The following is an 18,570-nucleotide window of genomic DNA, read 5'->3' on the forward strand; positions in this document are numbered from 1 at the left end:
ATCATGTGTGGCCATATTTTTGTTTGCTTATAATTATTGTATATAAAACAGTGTGATCAGCAGTGCTAAATGGCTGCGGTTGGGACGTGGATATGGGTGTGACTAGTTGTGAAATGGGTCTGGTCAGAGGCGTGGCCTAAAATTTGCCGCGGCACACTACGCGCGCCGCAAACTTAATACCTCCTTCCCTTCAAAAGTTGGGAGGTATGGTACCACATTTGCCAGATCACGGCAAGTTCCGCAAATCCCATAGGGAATGAATGAGTCCGAACGCAGTGTTGCCATAAGTGATCCGTTACGCGGCAGATGCAGAAAAACTGCCCGATCTCCTGCAAAAGGCGACTTTCACATCAGCGATTCTTGCCAAAGTCACTGCCGATTGTGTCATACTCACCAAAGCGGGAGGCAGCGCTAAAAGTGCCTAGGGCAGCAGAAACTCTAAATATGGCCCTGGGGGGCTACATTATATTCTGTGGGGGGACTGCATTATACTCAAGGTACTACATTATATTATGGGGGGCTACATCATACTATATGAGGGGTTACAGTATACTCTATGGGGGGCTGCATTATATTCTGTGGTGAGGCTGCATTATTCTCTCAGGGGACTACATAATATTATGGGGGCTACATCATACTATATGAGGGGGCTACAGTATACTCTATGGGGGGGCTGCATTATATTCTGTGGTGGAACTGCATTCTCTCAGTGGACTACATTATATTCTGTGGTGGGTGGCATTACACTATATGGGGGGGGGCTGCATTATACCCTATGGGGTGCTACATTATATTCTATGGTGGGGACTGCGTCATACCTGAGAGGGTTGCATTATATTTTGTGGGGTGGTGCATTATATTCTATTAGAGGGGACTGCATTATACTTTATGAGGGGGCTACATTATATTCTGTGAGGGGGCTACCCCAACCCTTGCTACATTATTAAGACGTGAACTACCTTATATTATACCCTGATATTAGCGCTTTTTACCGCACAATTGTTGGTCTTGTATCTATTTCTATGTAGCTACATAGTGGGCCCCAAGAATGATTTTCTCTGGTGGGCCCAAGGTGCTCCAGTCCGACGCTGCCCCTAATTACAGGGGTAATGTAGGGAATCCATATGAACATAAATATTGTAGAAACAGGAGAAGCAAGAGGAGTATGAGAAGGGCTGCCTAGGTGTGCCCTGCATGCATTATTAACACATATCTATCCATATATATATATACACACACATACACACACATGTACACATACACACATATATACATACATATATATACATACATACACAAACACCCAAGAGCCCAATTCCTATCATTGTATTAACCCCTGAAGTCACTAGTCCAATATACAGGAAGGAGCAAAAAAGGAAACCGCGGCCGTTATACTACAGACCCTAGGTTCAGCATAAACCATTTACATGCAAGAAATCTGCAGAAAAAACATATGCAGGAAAAAAGCAAAAATAGTCCACAATCTGCCGGATCCTGGAGCAACATTAACCTCTATTCAGAGTCTCTAATATCACATGTGACACTGACCATCTAATGGAGGGTAGAAAAGGTGCAGAAGCAGTCTGGAGTAGGCTGTGAGAAGAAAAGAAACTTATAAGTATCCCACATGTGTACCTCTGCAGTGAGAGAATTGCGGATTAATAAGAGTCTAAGTGATTCCCATTAGAAATCCAGGTAATTACCGAAGTCTGCAAGGGTCCTGTAGCACTGAGTCTGTCACACTGGTGATGCAGTGTAGAGTAGTGAAAGCCACCAGCATTTTAAGCTGAAGGCGTGCCCAGTACAGTGCCCCTAGCACAGTGCTGGAAGTGTTACTAGGAGTCTGCGCAGTAGAGTGCCTATGTAAACAAGCAGTCTGGCCGCACGGGGATCTACACGGGAGGGGCAATTGGAGACAGCAAGGAGGAGACCGACAAGGAGGTCCAAACGTAAATACAACCGAACGTATGGTAACGAGGTCACAGGTAGGGAATGTAAGTCTGTGATCAATATATCATCTTACACTTTAAACCCATTGGAACTTTTAGTTCTAAAGCGTGGGCTCTCATTCTGCCCTACCCCTGCCTGGGATAGTTTTAAACTTGAACAGGATCTACAGTATTTCTATCGGAGTATTGGACTCAAAACACACTTTGGTTTGTTTCAGGAGACTCTTGGGAATAAACCTCCCCCCACTGTGGGGACTCCTACTCCCGAACTATCAATTTCTTCTCTAGGCTTGTTTAATAAAAGCTCATTTAACCCACCCCACACATATCATGCAACTGAAACATGCATTGAACTGATACACCGGGATATACAGGATATCCTTAAACAACACCAAAAGGGCCATTTCCCCACAAAAAGCAATATAACACCATTGGAAAAACAGGCCATTGAATCATTGAAAAATAATAAAAATATAACAATTAAACCAGCAGACAAAGGTGGGGCCATAGTCGTTATGAATTCTAGTGACTACATGAGGGAAATCCACAATCAGCTTTCAGACACTTCTACCTATAAACAAATTGCCCATGACCCCACAGCCAAAATCAAAAAGAATATTGACACTATACTCCAGGAATATACAACCCTTAACTGCATTGATCAAAAAACGGCGATTTTCCTGTCAAACCCACACCCAGTTACACCAGTATTTTACGTTCTTCCCAAGATACATAAATCCCTGACCAACCCTCCAGGTCGCCCTATAGTGGCGTCCACAGAGTCTATCCTATCTCCACTATCCATTTTTCTCGAGAAATATCTTACTCCGCTGGTCAAGAACACCAGGTCTTTTATTTTAGACACCGGCCACTTCATCAGGACAATCAAACAACTGTCCTTTATTCCAACAGAATGTCTATTGACTACTCTGGATGTCAAAAGCCTCTACACCTCAATCAAGCATGATTTGGGTGTGGAGGCCGTGAGCAATAACTTGTTGACCTCTAACCTTAGCCACCGGTCACAACAATTCATTTTGGACCTTTTGACCCTAGTCCTAGAGGAAAACTATTTCCTTTTCGGCGACCAATTCCATCAACAAATCTGTGGGACCGCCATGGGGTCTAATATGGCGCCGGCTTACGCCAATCTATATATGGACCACTTTGAACGGAGTCACGTGTATGTTAATCCGCTTTTCCAGTTACACTCAGGATGCTGGGTCCGCTACATAGACGACGTCTTCTGTCTATGGAACGGGCCAGCTGAAACGTTCTCCCTATTTGTCTCTCAGATCAATGAGGTAAGACCTGAGCTACAATTTGTACCTAATAGTGATACACAGAAAATTCCATTTCTAGACACCCTGGTGATCAAAAACGGGCATGGTGGTTTGGACACGGACATCTTTGTGAAACCTACAGATTGTTAGGGTTGGCGGAACGCACCAAATATATTGTTTATTAAATGGAATTGGCGCGTTCGCAACCCGGGATCCACCGTGCAGGAAAGTACCTGCTGCTAAATAATGGCGGCTCTATATGGCGGTATATACCAACTCTGTTAGCTTCACAGAGTAACCGCGAGAGACAGGCTCTGCGCCCTGTTAGACTTTCACAGAGGCACAGGCCAACTACCCAGATGTGAGCAGTGAGTGGTCATGCATGCATACACGATCTCCTCGCCGGAGGAGCCAGCATTCTAGGGGCTTATTTCAGCCGGGTCCCTGAACACACTCATACACAATCTCCTCGCCGGAGGTGCCAGCATTCTAGGGGCTTATTTCAGCCGGGTCCCTGAACACATACAAACGCATGACCACATTGGCGCAAAGCATATGACAAAAGACGATACTAGCGCATGGCCGTGCGGTCATGCGCAGCTTATATAGTTGCAGCACAGGAAGCTTTGCCCTTTCAGGACCTTCCTGGAGAACCAATGGAATGTGCTGTAGTACCTGAGCATGTGACCCTCGATCTCCAACGGGAGATCTTGCCCTGGGCATGCTCAGTGTGTGAAAATAAGGACTTAGTCCCAGAGAAGCCCGCTCGCCGCAGATCAGTGCAGGGTACAACAGGAGAACCAGAAAAGGCAGTAGTAACCCTTTGCACAGAATCAGTCCCAGCAAGACGCTGGGAGCGACGCCTCCGCTGAGCAGACCCCACTGCGGCCGATGCAGAATGGGAGACCGCAGCAGACATGGATCGAGATTCCTCCTGTGCAGCAGAGGAAACTCGACTCCTAACATTACCCCCCCCCTCCTAGGGCCCCCCCCTCCTTGAGCATCACTACGCTCAAAAGCTGCAATAAGCAGCGGAGCCCGAATGTGCTCCACAGGCTCCCAGGTTCTATCCTCTGGACCGTGACCCTTCCAGTCCACCAAATAAAATTTCTTGCCACGTACCACCTTGCACCCCACAATAGCATTCACCTCAAACTCATCCGTGGATGAACCCGATGTCCCAGCAGATGACTCAGAAAACCGGGACAAACGAACGGGCTTTAAGAGGGAAACGTGAAAAGTATCGGTGATACCAAGGCGTGGAGGAATAGCCAAACGGTAGACCACAGGGTTGACCTGTTCCAGAACCTTAAACGGGCCAATGTAGCGAGGAGCAAACTTAGTGGACTCAACTCGCAGCCTGATGTTACGGGCGGAGAGCCACACTAAGTCGCCAGTAGCAAAGACCGGAGCGGGGCGCCGGTGTGTATCAGCCGAAACCCTCATTCTCTCCTTGGAAGCCCGGATGGCATCCTGTGTGCGGTCCCAGATGTCACGTGCCTCCACCGCCCAGTCTGCCACCCTAGAATCGGTGGATGACACGGGCATGGGCACAGGGACACGCGGATGCTGGCCGTAATTAAGGAGAAAAGGAGTCTGACCAGTGGAATCGGCTACGGCGTTGTTCAAGGCAAATTCTGCCCAAGGTAGCAAAGATGCCCAGTCGTCCTGTCTAGCAGAGACGAAATGACGCAAATATGTCACCAGAGTCTGGTTGGTTCTCTCCACCAACCCATTCGTCTCAGGATGGTATGCAGAGGAGAGGTTTAACTCTATGCTGAGTAAACAGCAGAGCTCTCTCCAAAACCGAGACGCGAACTGGGGACCCCGATCGCTGACAATCTTATCAGGCATACCATGCAATCGGAAAATGTGCTTGATGAACAACACCGCCAAGGCCCGTGCTGATGGTAACCGAGGAAGCGGCACCAAATGCACCATCTTAGAGAAATGGTCGGTGACAACCCAAATAATGGAGCAGCCACGTGACTTGGGTAAGCCCACCACAAAGTCCATCCCGACCATCTCCCAGGGCCTGTCTGCCACCGGTAGAGGGTAAAGCAACCCAGCAGGCCGTTGCCGTGGAGACCGATTCTGGGCGCAAGAAACACACGCCTGAATATAGTCCCTGACATCTCGGGCCATATGCGGCCACCAGTATGTTCTCGCCAAAAGCTCAGATGTCCTCTTGGTCCCAAAATGCCCACCCACTCTGGAGGAGTGAGCCCAAGAGAGAACCTCCGGTCGCAAGTTAGCTGGCACGAAAGTCTTGCCCGGGGGCACAGACTCTAGCGAAACCGGAGCCACAGTTCTTAGGCTCTCAGAAGGGACAATAAGCCGAGGCTCCTCCTCCTCCTCAGATGACACTACGGAGCGGGAGAGAGCGTCGGCACGAACGTTCTTCTCCCCGGAGAGAAAATGGAGAGTAAAATGGAACCGGGAGAAGAACAGGGACCATCTAGCCTGGCGAGAATTCAGCCGCTGGGCCGTTTGTAGATATAGCAAGTTCTTGTGGTCAGTGAAGACTTGGAAGGGAAAGCGAGCTCCCTCCAAGAGATGTCTCCACTCTGAAAAAGCCAACTTCATGGCTAGCAACTCCCTGTCCCCGATGGAATAATTCCTCTCCGCTGGTGTGAAGGTCTTGGAGAAGAAAAAGCAAGGATGCTTCCGACCTTGAGCATCCTTTTGGAAAAGGACTGCTCCAGCACCAACGGATGAGGCATCCACCTCCAAGATAAATGGTTTATCTACATCGGGGCGATGTAGGATGGGAGCGCTAGCGAAGTGTGACTTAATCGAGAGAACGGCTTTGGAGACCTCCTCTGACCACAACTTGGGATTTGCTCCCTTCTTGGTGAGGGCAACCAAGGGAGCTACCAAAGTTGAGAAGTGTGGAATGAACTGGCGATAGTAATTAATGAACCCCATAAAGCGCTGCACCGCTTTAAGAGAATGGGGTTCCTGCCAGTCCATTACAGCCTGTAGCTTGGCAGGATCCATAGCCAAACCCTGGGCAGAGATGATATAACCAAGGAAAGGCAAGGACTCCTGCTCAAACACACACTTCTCCAACTTGGCATAGAGGGAGTTTGCCCATAAGAGGTCGAAGACTTTGCGAACATCTCTCCGATGGGAGTCAATATCTGGAGAGTAGATGAGAATATCATCCAGATAGACTACGACCGAGGTGGTGAGCATATCTCGGAAGATGTCGTTCACAAAGTCTTGGAAAACGGCTGGGGCATTACAGAGCCCGAAGGGCATCACCAGATATTCATAGTGCCCATCCCTGGTGTTAAAAGCCGTCTTCCATTCATCCCCCTCACGGATGCGAATCAGGTTGTAAGCACCCCGCAGATCTAACTTAGTAAATACCCTTGCTTCCCGTAGCCTATCAAAAAGCTCAGATATCAGGGGTAATGGGTACTTGTTCTTAACGGTGATGGCGTTAAGACCCCTGTAGTCTATGCATGGACGTAAGTCTCCAGTCTTCTTCTGTACGAAGAAGAACCCAGCCCCTGCCGGTGACACTGACTTCCTAATGAATCCTCTTGCCAGATTCTCTTGGATGTACTGAGACATTGCCTCCGTCTCCGGGAGAGATAACGGATAGACTCGACCCCGGGGAGGCTCAGCACCAGGCAAGAGGTCAATAGGACAGTCATAGGGGCGGTGAGGCGGAAGGGTCTCCGCAGCTCTTTTGGAGAACACGTCTGCATAGGGCCAATAGTGCTTGGGGAGAGTGGAAAGATCTGCGGGTACCTGTGTAGTAGCAACCTGAACACACTCCCTCTGACATCTACCCTTGCAGGATTTACTCCATCCCAAAATTCTCCCTGAGGACCACTCAATATGAGGAGAATGGTAGCGAAGCCATGGTATCCCCAACAGGACCTCATCAATTCCCTCAGGAATGACTAATAGGGAGATTATCTCCTGATGTGATGGAGACACAGAAAGCGTGAAAGGAATGGTTTGGTGGTAATCTGTGAGGGTAGTGTCGACCCATTTACCACTCGAACGGTTACTGGGTTGGCGAGCATCACCAAGGGTATTGCACGACGCTGGGCAAAAGAGGATGACATAAAGTTACCCTCTGCCCCAGAATCCACGCATAGCTCGACCATAAGAGTGGATGGGCCTATGGTAATTGTCCCCTTGAAGGACAACTTAGAGGCAAACGTCGCCGTGTCTAGTGTACCTCCTCCAACTGCCACTAGACGCTGACGTTTCCCCGACCGCTGAGGACCCTTGGAGGCAAGATGTCCTGATTGCCGGCTAACATGACGGACCTTATGTGCACGGGCGGACTGAGACTTAGATCCCGCTCGTGTCACCTCTAAGGCCTCATGTGACTCGGACACCTGGACTGGAGATTCCAAAGGTTTGGCGAAGGTGGGAGCCAGCCGAAACCTCTGCCTACACTGGGCTCGCTCCAACCTTCGCTCGTGAAAACGAAGGTCTATGCGAGTGGATACGGCTATGAGCTCCTCCAGTGTGGCGGGAATCTCCCTAGTGGCCAAAGCGTCCTTCACATGGTCAGCCAGCCCCCTCCAAAATATGGGAATGAGGGTTTTATCTGACCATTCCAACTCAGACGCTAATGTCCGGAAGTGAACAGCAAAATGGCTGACCATGGTTGAACCCTGAGTCAAAGCCAGCAGTTGGAGCGCTGTATCATGGGTGACCTGAGGTCCTAAAAAGACCTGTTTCAGAGTGTCCAGAAACAGAGGAACACTCCGCACCACATGATCGTTGCGCTCCCACAGCGGCGTAGCCCACTCCAACGCTCTGTCCGACAAGAGAGAGATTATGAATCCCACCTTTGCCCGCTCAGTAGGGAAACGTGCAGCCAGGAGCTCGAGGTGTATACCACATTGGCTCACGAAACCCCTACAGGACTTACTGTCCCCAGAGTATTTCTCAGGCAAAGGAAGGTGAGATGGGTCGGAACAGAGGTGGCAGTGGGTAAAGCTGCTGCAGCCACGCTTGCAGCCTGAACAGCTATTGCGGTAACATCCACCGCCGAGGTTGCACGCTCAAGAGACGCCAACCGGCCCTCCAGCAGCTGGATGTACCCCTGCAATCGCTGTTTATCCGCCATTACTTAGCCAGATCCTGGCGCTAGTATACTGTTAGGGTTGGCGGAACGCACCAAATATATTGTTTATTAAATGGAATTGGCGCGTTCGCAACCCGGGATCCACCGTGCAGGAAAGTACCTGCTGCTAAATAATGGCGGCTCTATATGGCGGTATATACCAACTCTGTTAGCTTCACAGAGTAACCGCGAGAGACAGGCTCTGCGCCCTGTTAGACTTTCACAGAGGCACAGGCCAACTACCCAGATGTGAGCAGTGAGTGGTCATGCATGCATACACGATCTCCTCGCTGGAGGAGCCAGCATTCTAGGGGCTTATTTCAGCCGGGTCCCTGAACACACTCATACACAATCTCCTCGCCGGAGGTGCCAGCATTCTAGGGGCTTATTTCAGCCGGGTCCCTGAACACATACAAACGCATGACCACATTGGCGCAAAGCATATGACAAAAGACGATACTAGCGCATGGCCGTGCGGTCATGCGCAGCTTATATAGTTGCAGCACAGGAAGCTGCTACCAAAGTTTTGCCCTTTCAGGACCTTCCTGGAGAACCAATGGAATGTGCTGTAGTACCTGAGCATGTGACCCTCGATCTCCAACGGGAGATCTTGCCCTGGGCATGCTCAGTGTGTGAAAATAAGGACTTAGTCCCAGAGAAGCCCGCTCGCCGCAGATCAGTGCAGGGTACAACAGGAGAACCAGAAAAGGCAGTAGTAACCCTTTGCACAGAATCAGTCCCAGCAAGACGCTGGGAGCGACGCCTCCGCTGAGCAGACCCCACTGCGGCCGATGCAGAATGGGAGACCGCAGCAGACACGGATCGAGATTCCTCCTGTGCAGCAGAGGAAACTCGACTCCTAACACAGATTCAAATAATCTACTCCTCTACACAAGTTGTCACCCCAAATCCACTAGGAATAGCTTACCGCGATCACAATTCCACAGGGTCACTAATATAGTTTCAGACCCCAACTTGACAGAGACACGGCTAAACGACATGTCCCAGAAATTCATGGAGAGAGAATATCCCATCAATATTCTCCAAAATGAGAAACAAAGAGTTCTACAAAATCGTCCTCCTCCGGCCAACCAAACCCCCCAAAAAGATAGGGTCCCTTTCATACATACACATCACCCTATTATGCCCTTGGTATACAAGGTAATTAACAAACATTGGCCCCTCCTGTCCGAGGCTTACCCTCAAATAACCCCCTTTCAATCTCCTACCCTGATGTGCAAGCGTAGACCAAGAAACATCAGGGATTATCTTGTTAGGGCTGATGTGGGTAGCCTCACCAGACAACCGAAACAACAGTTTTTAGGCTGCGCAAGAACAGGCACGTTCCCTTGTCTAGGATGTGCCTGCTGTGCGAATGTAATTAAGTCAAGTGAGATCATACACTCACACACTGGCAAGAGGTTTGACATCAAGGGGTTTCATACATGCAACTCCAATTTTGTAGTCTACTTGATAAAATGCCCTTGTGGCCTCATATATGTAGGCGAAACGACTCAGCATGTGCGCGATAGGATTTCGAGCCATAAATCTACTATCAGACTTAGGAAAACATGGCTCCCACTTCCGGATCACTTTAGTAGGGCCAACCATTCGGTGTCACAATTACGCTTCCAGGTGATTGAAAAAGTAGAGAAACCTAGACGTGGGGGGGATCATGTAAAATTGTTAAAACAAAGGGAGGCCTTTTGGATCTATACGCTACAGACCCTTTCACCTAAGGGGCTCAATAGGGAACTGGATTTGGTATTCAACTAGGTAGATGCGACATGAGTCTCTTCATATACCATAGTCTACAGGCTCTTCATATTTATGCAATAATTAACCCTTGTTCCTCTTCCTTCCTCTCCATCACGCTTCAGACTTCATGATAGAACTATATACAGAAGCTGGAGGATCGCACTCTTTTCCTCTATCACTGCACTCTCAGGGTAAGTCCTCTTAGCTTTCCAATTTTTGTTCAAAACATTTTTATTTTACATTTTAATTATTTTTTTTTTTTCATGTATTCTTATTTATTTCATTCATTTTGTTCATCTTTTATTTTTTATTTTTTTATCCCTTTATTTTTATTTTTTAATTTTTATTTCTCAGTCATTATCTTCATTTTTATATTTATTTTCATTATTTTCTTCAGTATTAGTCGGGTTTTTTGCTGTCCAACATTAACAATCTCTATTCCTATCCTAAACCTGACCGTTGCAGCAAAGTGTTCAATGATAAAATCTTATTCCCTCCTCACTACGGGATATACGGTATTATTGTTATTATCCTTTTTTTGTCTTTTTCGTTTTATTGAAATTCTGGGATGTTTTTTCCTTATTTTTTCTTTTTTTCTCTAATTTTTTTTTCTTCATTATTCTCTTTTTCTTTTTCTTATTTTTTTCCGGCGTATTTTTTCCCATATAACTACTTAGAGGCTACCCGTCCCTTTAATCCTTAATCTTTTATTTTTATTTTTACTATTAGGGGAATTTTTTCCCCTTTTTTTTTCTCCTTCCCGTCCATCTCCTGGGTTTCAGACGTTTCCCCTGGGGTGCTCAATTTCAGCTCCACACAGAGATCACACGGCCTTGCTCCAGGCACATCCTCCCCTCAGACAGACTACACAGATTCATAGATCCCCGTGCGGCCAGACTGCTTGTTAAGTCTAAGTTCACATTTGCGTTGTGCGCCGCAGCGTCGTCGCCGCAACGCACAACGCAAACAAAAACGCAGCCAAACGCATGCACATGCGGCCCCATGCGGCGCCAATGTTAAAGATAGGGCCGCACGACGCATGCGTTTTTTAAAAGGTCGGCGCCGCACAAAAAATCCAACATGTTGCGTTTGCCGCGCCCAGACAGGTGCGCCCTAACGCCGCATGCGGCGTAAAACGCAACACAACGCATGCACATGCGGCCCCATGCGGCGCCAATGTTAAAGATAGGGCCGCACGACGCATGCGTTTTGTTGCGGCGGCGACGCTGCGGCGCAAACCGCAAATGTGAACGTACCCTTACATAGGACCAGGTCTACTGCGCAGACTCCTAGTAACACTTCCAGCACTGTGCTAGGGGCACTGTACTGGGCACGCCTTCAGCTTAAAATGCTGGTGGCTTTCACTACTCTACACTGCATCACCAGTGTGACGGACTCAGTGCTACAGGACCCTTGCAGACTTCGGTAATGACCTGGATTTCTAATGGGAATCACTTAGACTCTTATTAATCCGCAATTCTCTCACTGCAGAGGTACACATGTGGGATACTTATAAGTTTCTTTTCTTCTCACAGCCTACTCCAGACTGCTTCTGCACCTTTTCTACCCTCCATTAGAAGGTCAGTGTCACATGTGATATTAGAGACTCTGAATAGGGGTTAATGTTGCTCCAGGATCCGGCAGATTGTGGACTATTTTTGCTTTTTTCCTGCATATGTTTTTTCTGCAGATTTCTTGCATGTAAATGGTTTATGCTGAACCTAGGGTCTGTAGTATAACGGCCGCGGTTTCCTTTTTTGCTCCTTCCTGTATATTGGACTAGTGACTTCAGGGGTTAATACAATGATAGGAATTGGGCTCTTGGGTGTTTGTGAATGTATGTATATATATGTATGTATATATGTGTGTATGTGTACATGTGTGTGTATGTGTGTGTATATATATATATGGATAGATATGTGTTAATAATGCATGCAGGGCACACCTAGGCAGCCCTTCTCATACTCCTCTTGCTTCTCCTGTTTCTACAATATTTATGTTCATATGGATTCCCTACATTACCCCTGTAATTAGGGGCAGCGTCGGACTGGAGCACCTTGGGCCCACCAGAGAAAATCATTCTTGGGGCCCACTATGTAGCTACATAGAAATAGATACAAGACCAACAATTGTGCGGTAAAAAGCGCTAATATCAGGGTATAATATAAGGTAGTTCACGTCTTAATAATGTAGCAAGGGTTGGGGTAGCCCCCTCACAGAATATAATGTAGCCCCCTCATAAAGTATAATGCAGTCCCCTCTAATAGAATATAATGCACCACCCCACAAAATATAATGCAACCCTCTCAGGTATGACGCAGTCCCCACCATAGAATATAATGTAGCACCCCATAGGGTATAATGCAGCCCCCCCCCATATAGTGTAATGCCACCCACCACAGAATATAATGTAGTCCACTGAGAGAATGCAGTTCCACCACAGAATATAATGCAGCCCCCCCATAGAGTATACTGTAGCCCCCTCATATAGTATGATGTAGCCCCCATAATATTATGTAGTCCCCTGAGAGAATAATGCAGCCTCACCACAGAATATAATGCAGCCCCCCATAGAGTATACTGTAACCCCTCATATAGTATGATGTAGCCCCCCATAATATAATGTAGTACCTTGAGTATAATGCAGTCCCCCCACAGAATATAATGTAGCCCCCCAGGGCCATATTTAGAGTTTCTGCTGCCCTAGGCACTTTTAGCGCTGCCTCCCGCTTTGGTGAGTATGACACAATCGGCAGTGACTTTGGCAAGAATCGCTGATGTGAAAGTCGCCTTTTGCAGGAGATCGGGCAGTTTTTCTGCATCTGCCGCGTAACGGATCACTTATGGCAACACTGCGTTCGGACTCATTCATTCCCTATGGGATTTGCGGAACTTGCCGTGATCTGGCAAATGTGGTACCATACCTCCCAACTTTTGAAGGGAAGGAGGTATTAAGTTTGCGGCGCGCGTAGTGTGCCGCGGCAAATTTTAGGCCACGCCTCTGACCAGACCCATTTCACAACTAGTCACACCCATATCCACGTCCCAACCGCAGCCATTTAGCACTGCTGATCACACTGTTTTATATACAATAATTATAAGCAAACAAAAATATGGCCACACATGATGCTCAATACTGTATAACGGCCACCACACATGATGTTCCATACTGTATAATGGCCACACATGATGCTCCATACTGTATAATGATCGCACATGATGCTCCATACTGTATAACGGCCACACATGATGCTCCATACTGTATAATGGCCACACATGATGCTCCATACTGTATAATGGCCACACATGATGCTGCATACTGCATAATGGCCACACATGATGCTGCATACTGTATAATGACCGCACATGATGCTCCATACTGTATAACGGCCACACAGTGCTCCATACTGTATAATGTCCATTGGTCACACATGATGCTCCATACTGTATAAAGGCCACACATGATGCTCCATACTGTATAATGGCCACACATGATGCTGCATACCTTATAATGACCGCACATGATGCTCCATACTGTATAACGGCCACACAGTGCTCCATACTGTATAATGTCCATTGGCCACACATGATGCTCCATACTGTATAATGACCCCCCTCCTGTATGCATGGCTCATATTACCCCTCCCCCCGTATGCATGGCTCATATTCTCCCCCCTGTATGCATGGCTCATAGTCCGCCCCTGTATGCATGGCTCATATTCCACCCCTGTATGCATGGCTCATAGTCCGTCTCTGTATGCATGGCTCATATCCCCCCCCCGTATGCATGGCTTATATTCCCCCCTGTATGCATGGCTCATATTCCCCCCTGTATGCATGGCTCATATTCCCCCCTGCATGGCTCATATTCCCCCCTGCATGGCTCATATTCCCCCTTGTATGGCTCATATTCCCCCCTGCATGGCTCATATTCCCCCCTGCATGGCTCATATTCCCCCCTGCATGGCTCATATTCCCCCCTGCATGGCTCATATTCCCCCCTGCATGGCTCATATTCCTCTTGCATGGCTCATATTCCCCCCTGCATGGCTCATATTCCCCCCTGTATGCAGGCTTATCTCTCCGCTCCTGCTCCTGCTCCAGCTCCTGCTCGGCGCGCCGGCTTATGTCCTCCTTCATCCCCCAGGGCCCAGTCCCTCCGTCCCTCATACTCACCTGCTGTCCCACTGCACGGCCGTGCCGACATCCCTCGCGGCGCGCTCTGTCCCGACTCCAGGCGGCGGCGGCGGCGGCGCAGCACCTTCTTCCTGCTTGAGCGGTCATGTGACACCGTTCATTAAGATCATGAATATGCGCATATTCATGATCTTAATGAGCGGTGTCGCGTGACAGCTCGTTCAGGACGAGCTGCAGTGCAGACGCCGAGACCATCGCTGGAGCAGGCAGGGTGAGTATTCAAGGCGGGCGGGCGGCAGCGGGGGAGGGGGCCCTGGAGCGGGGGGAGGCCCTGGAGCGGGGGGAGGCCCTGCCAGCAGGTGTCAGTGCCAGGGCCCACCGGAGGATCCTCCGGTTCCCCGGTGGGCCAGTCCGAGCCTGCTTAGGGGTTCTAGTTAATATCGTTTTGTATATATTAGGTTGTAAATATAAATATATTATATGTACTAGATCTTTGTTTTAGGTGAATGTTATTGTGTTAATATATTGTTTACTGTATATTCATGTCACAGATACATGTACAGCACATCTATATCATGTACTTACACTGTAATGTTTGTTTTTCAGTGTGGTTTTGACAAAGACCAGCCTTGGTCGAAGCGTTAACCGTAACTTAAAGTATCCGTCATTTTCTCTGAACACTAATAAGCATTTGGTGATGCCTGTACTAATAATAAAAAATACAACTTTCACGTAAAAACCTGCAAGTCTTGAGTGTGCGGCTGTTTTTTTCTGTAGACAGAGGAAGTGGGGTATGGCGAAGCAGCAGCAGGACGCCGGGGAATAGACCGAGAGCAATGATTCTGGCAGGGACCTCTCAGAGGTGCAGGGGCTGCCTCGGGAGCAGGTGAGGGACCAGAACTGGGGGCAGCACCAGAACCAGGTGTATCAAAATGTAGTCAGTAAGCGGGCTGGGATTACAACAGTAAATACTAGAACAAATGACCTGGAAAAAGTAATAGGGACCAAAGAACTCCAATAGTACATAAGTAGCAACAGGTGAAAGCACACACCAGAAAACGGAGTATAATCCTCAATATAGTTTTATTAAGATACAAACAATAACAAATACACCATAAATATTAAAACAAGAACCACTGGAAAACCAGTGACAGGACACAACATTACCGACATACAGAAACAGCCAGTAGATATGTAAATACCATGTGAAAATTCAATACTCCATAAACTACCTATCAAATGCAGTATCCCAGTATATCAGCATATGCTTGAACAGCTAAATGCATTGGGTAGTACGAGAAAATGCACAGTGCAAAAGAGGGGCTATTAGTCTAACCAAGACCTAACAAGTAGGTAAACATGGAGGAGACATGGTATACTTACTAAGTAGCAAAGGCAATATGCCAACCACGGAACCATCACAAGAGCGGCGGTGGAACGCAAGCAGGCATGCGCCGCCTCTGTGGCTCCGGACCATTGTGTGGGCGGCACCCGGCGCGCGGCATGCAGATTCCGTCTCCCTGACGGCTCTGCCTGCTTGTGTTCCACCACCGCTCTTGTGATGGTTCCTTGGTTGCCGTGGCGGCGGCGCATGCACCGTTATTACCGGATACAGCTGGACGTCAGGGCGGGCGGCAGTGAGTGCATGGACGCAGGTTCTTTTAATTAGGAATGTTTTCTTTGTCCCTATTGGCCAGGTATTGCTTAAATAGTCGGAGCCCCCCTCCCCAATGCACGCCTCCTGAGGAAGTCTCGATGAAACGTGCGTTGGGGCGGCAGGGACCGACCTCTTACCGGGATATTGCCTTTGCTACTTAGTAAGTATACCATGTCTCCTCCATGTTTACCTTCTTGTTAGGTCTTGGTTAGACTAATAGCCCCTCTTTTGCACTGTGCATTTTCTCGTACTACCCAATGCATTTAGCTGTTCAAGCATATGCTGATATACTGGGATACTGCATTTGATAGGTAGTTTATGGAGTATTGAATTTTCACATGGTATTTACATATCTACTGGCTGTTTCTGTATGTCGGTAATGTTGTGTCCTGTCACTGGTTTTCCATTGGTTCTTGTTTTAATATTTATGGTGTATTTGTTATTGTTTGTATCTTAATAAAACTATATTGAGGATTATACTCCGTTTTCTGGTGTGTGCTTTCACCTGTTGCTACTTAATTTGGGATTACAACAGGAAACAAATACAACAGCTGAGCACAGATGACTGAACCAGAGGTGAACAAGGCTGTATCTAGCAGCTTCCGGGAATATGCTTCAAGCTTTAGTAGGGTTTGGTGCTTTCTAATTGGCTTAAGCAGGTAGCAGATTGCTGCCTGATTGCTGGACAGTACACAAACCCATACTGCCAGGCTGGATGGAACTACTGGTCTCAGGCACTCTAATCTCAGTGGCTGGACAGAGCCAGCACCACCCAAAGCTTCTGGTTTCTCTTCTATTACCAGCAATAAATAAGGCGCTGCCTGATGATGGAATCAAACATTGCAGGAGCAGATTCCAGTGGAGAGGGGACACATCATTTGTAGATGCCCTAATATAACAAAATTACAGAAACCTAAAGCAGTAGAAATCCCCATAAAGTGACTCCATTTTGGAAATGATACCCCTCATTGAATTAGTCTATGGGTGTAGTGACTATTTTGACTCCACAGCCACTTTACGGCAATTAGCTCGAACTGGATGTTCCAACATGAAAATTGCACATTTGCCATTTTATTATCCAACGCATAGATTGTCCTCCAGAAGACACACAACATAATATAAGTGGGTTCATCACACTATAGTAATGCCAAATATGTGGATGCTAAATATGGTTTGGGCACACTACAAGGCCCAGAAGTGAGTGGGTTTTTGACTTTGGGAGAGTTGATAATGCTGGATTGGTTTATGGAAGCCATGTTGCTTTTCAAGACCTTTTGAGCCACAAATATTGTGGAAAACTTTTGTTTTTCCACTGACAGATGATGGACCTTAGTGGTGTCATGTCTTTCGTGAGATGAGTAGATGTTTTATTGGTATAATTTTAGCCTACATAACATAGTTTGGTGGCTTTTTATTCCATGTTTGGGAGGTAGAATGAATAAACTGTTGGACACCACGATGCACTGGTTCATGCTATGAGGCTTTCGATTAGACTGGGAACTGTCATTGTCTTGGTGAATAATTCAATATTTTTAAAAAACGTTATTTTTGACAACTTAAGTAGAAATGTTTATAAGTATAAAATTTGAGGATATTTTATTCAAAATTATTAATTGGTTTTATTTTTAGCAGATGACTATACCAGGAGATCAGAGGGAACACTGACATCTTCAATTTTTAAATCTGATGATCTTGAGATCTCACAGGACACAACTGAAGTGAATGCCATTACTCCAGATATACTATCATCCCTTCATAGCAAAGATCTGTCATCTGATACTTTGAAACAGGTCCCATCTTCTGGTTCATTACCGACTACTAAGGAAAATCAAAGTCACAGCACAATCGCTCCGATTGGCTGTTTCACTTTCAACAGCCAATCAGAGCAATCAGTAATACTTCACCTATGAAAATTGGTGAAATATTACAATCCAGCCATGGCCGATGCTGCAATAGCATCTGCCATGGCTGGAGACCCTGATCTGGCCCCCCACCAACTGACGGCGGCGATCTGCAGCCACCGTCAGTGTTCCCTACCGCTCCGTCCTAAGCGCCTTCCTCTCCCCTCCGCTCTCCCTGTAGTCCGATTGCACCCCCCCATACTTACCTAGTCCCGGTGTCCCTCCCGGTGTCCTCTGTCTTCTCGCATGGGCGCCACCATCTTGGAAAATGGCGGGCGCATGCGCAGTGCGCTTGCCGAATCTGCCGGCCGGCAGATTCGTTCCCTGGACATTTTGATCGCTGTGATAGAACCTATCACAGTGATCAAAATAAAAAAAATTGTAAATCCCCCCCCCCTTTATAGGTAGGAACAATAATAAAATACCGAAAATATAATTATTTTTGTTTTTCCGTTAGGGTTAGGGGTAGGGTTACGGTTAGGGTTGCACTTAGGGTTAGGGTTGCACTTAGGGTTAGGGTTGCACTTAGGGTTAGGGTTAGAATTATGGCTAGTGTTAGAATTAGGCTATGTGCACACGGTGCGGATTTGGCTGCGGATCCACAGCGGATTGGTCGCTGCGGATTCGTAGCAGTTTTCTATCACGTTTACAGTACCATGTAAACCTATGGAAAACCAAATCCGCTGTGCCCATGGTGTGGAAAATACAGCGCGAAAACGCTGCATTGTATTTTCCGCAGCATGTCAATTCTTTGTACGGATTCCGCAGCGTTTTACACCTGTTC

The 18,570-nt window shown here is 47.4% G+C and overlaps 1 long non-coding RNA gene across 1 annotated transcript; it reads left to right on the forward strand.

Annotated features, from left to right (window-relative positions):
* The first annotated feature begins 1,853 nt into the window (after positions 1 to 1,853).
* LOC138662859 (uncharacterized) lies at positions 1,854 to 14,973 on the forward strand. The gene is made up of 4 exons (XR_011318081.1): positions 1,854 to 1,994; positions 10,214 to 10,282; positions 11,627 to 11,671; positions 14,835 to 14,973. It is a non-coding gene; the product is annotated as an uncharacterized lncRNA (long non-coding RNA).
* Positions 14,974 to 18,570: the final 3,597 nt, after the last annotated feature.

The sequence above is a fragment of the Ranitomeya imitator genome, chromosome 2, assembly GCF_032444005.1.
Source record: "Ranitomeya imitator isolate aRanImi1 chromosome 2, aRanImi1.pri, whole genome shotgun sequence".
Taxonomy (NCBI): Eukaryota; Metazoa; Chordata; class Amphibia; order Anura; family Dendrobatidae; genus Ranitomeya; species Ranitomeya imitator.